Here is a 2,291-nt window from a genome sequence, read left to right on the forward strand (position 1 = left end):
CTGTGATATTGCACATATCTACTTCTTCACATGCTGGCTAGCTGCCTGAAAGGGAGTTTGTTATGGAGCAGAGGTGTCACTGGATTTAGTTGAGAAGGTGTGAGTTGGTTTAACTACCACCTCTCTGGATTTTTAGTGGCTGTTTTTACAGAAAATGCATTTGAGAAGTTTTAACTAAATACTGTAGATTGGCCACAAATATTGAGCACTCTCATAGACTTAGAATTTAAGGTCAGAAGGGACCATCATGATCATCTAGTCTGACTTCCTGCATGTTGCAGGCCACAGAATCTCACCCATCCACTTCTGTAATAGACCCCTAACCTCTGGTTTAGTTACTGCTATCATTACTGCTACGTGACACGGGCTTGGGTGGACTGCAGCAGTCATTCTGCAGCAGCACTCTTTCTCAGCTTTTCTTTTAGGAAGGGAAGAATAACTTTTCCAGCCATTAATATAGGTGCCATTGTATTTAAGTAGGTAGAACATGATTACCCACTTTGGGCTAGAACCAGCTTGCGTGGTTTAATCTACCTATACTCTTTACAGAAAGTCCATAGGATCTCATGCCAAGTGCTAAGGAGTTTTGTGTCACCTAAAAAAGGTAATGTACCGCTCACTAAAACCATGTTGGATATCTATTTGTATATGACTGAAGAGGGGAAGAACACCACTTTAAATCTCCAGCTCCTCTTGCAGCATTTGGGCGTTCCTTGGTTTTCTTGTCATGTACTCATCAGGCCTAAAGCTTCTTTGCTTATGAGTCCTGCCAGTGTCAGAGGCCAAGGCAGGACGGCTGAAGGAAATTCAGTAGCAATACATAATTTTAAAAAGTCACATGAAATAAAATCCTTTCAAACTTCACTCATCCCAGCCATGTTCTTGCAGTTTTTCAGGTTAATGGGAGTCTCCTCTCCCCACAGCAGCATGGCAGATGGCTGGAGCTAAGGAACAATATCCTTGAATCCAAGGTGAACTCCAGGGGAAGTAAATTCTAGGATTTTCAGTTTTTGCATTACTATTATTTATTGTATTGTGGTAGGATCTAGGAGCCCCATCTGTAGATCAGGAACTCATTGTGCTAGGTGCTGCCCAAGCCTAGAACAAAGAGAGTTTCTGCCCCCAAGAGTTTACAATCTAAGGGAATAAATACTAGTATTAATAAACCTACAATTCTCCATATGCCTTTTCTGTGACAATTAAGACTCTGTTCTTTCCTCAGATGAAGGGATTGTCATTCACATATTCTTATTTTTGGCACAGCTTGGCCCCTTTTCTTCATGATCTCAGATACATACAGGGCCTGATTTTCAGAAGGGCGGAGAACCCATGTAACCCAAACTGTGATTTTGAGCCCCTACTGCTCCTATTCATTTCAATCAGAGTGTTTTGGTATCATAAAGGTGTGGTATTTAAATGTAGATTTTCTGCCCTGCCTTGTTTGATTTCTCAAAATATTAGTCATCCAGTGGCCTTCTGATAAACTTGGGTACAAAGGAGCTGGTTCCCATAGTAGAGTTGATGGTTCAATGTTAATGGCACACGTAAGGCTCTGCTGGAACAAATTCAACCCTTGTGGTTCAGTTGCACATTTCCACATACCTTCTGCACCTCAGTATGTAATCTACATTTGACAGAAATGCTGAATGGCTACTGAGAAAAGATCAGCTGGGTACCTTACTCTGTTTTAGTTCTATCGCCCTCTATATTTCTCTTTGACTCAGAATCTAAATGCCCCATCACACCTCAGTAAGACAGAAGAGCGGTACAGTCCCTGTTTTACAGATGGGGAGCCAAACCACCACAGGAAGAGGTGACTTTCCTAAGGGCAAGGTGGGCGAGAGAACATCTTTGATTAGACCAACTTCTGTTGGGGAGAGAGACAAGCCTTTGAGCTTACACAGGTGGCTTCTGCACTGCATTTCCCAAGAGCAGGCAGGATTCCTGGGGTAATGGAGTCTTCCTTAACAAGCCTACCCTTCTCCGACTGGGGCCATAGGATGCCTGTCACCATAGTGCTGTATCAGGAGCCCTCCTGAACACTGGTTCTCCGAGCACCCCACCCGCGCTTCTGCTCCGACTGCTTTAAACCAGCCTGGGGCTCGGCCCGCCAGGCTGGGATTGGAGCTGGGGTGGGTTCGAGCGTGCGCAGCAGCGGAATGGGAATGGGAAGGGGGTGGCTGGCCTGGCCCCGGGCCGAGCAGGGCCAATGAGCTGGCAGGGAGGACGCAGAGCGAGAGGGCCCCGGGCCCACCACGTACCGTTTGCAGCTGGCTGCGCTGCCAGCTGGG

This window comes from Mauremys mutica, chromosome 13, assembly GCF_020497125.1.
Source record: "Mauremys mutica isolate MM-2020 ecotype Southern chromosome 13, ASM2049712v1, whole genome shotgun sequence".
Taxonomy (NCBI): Eukaryota; Metazoa; Chordata; order Testudines; family Geoemydidae; genus Mauremys; species Mauremys mutica.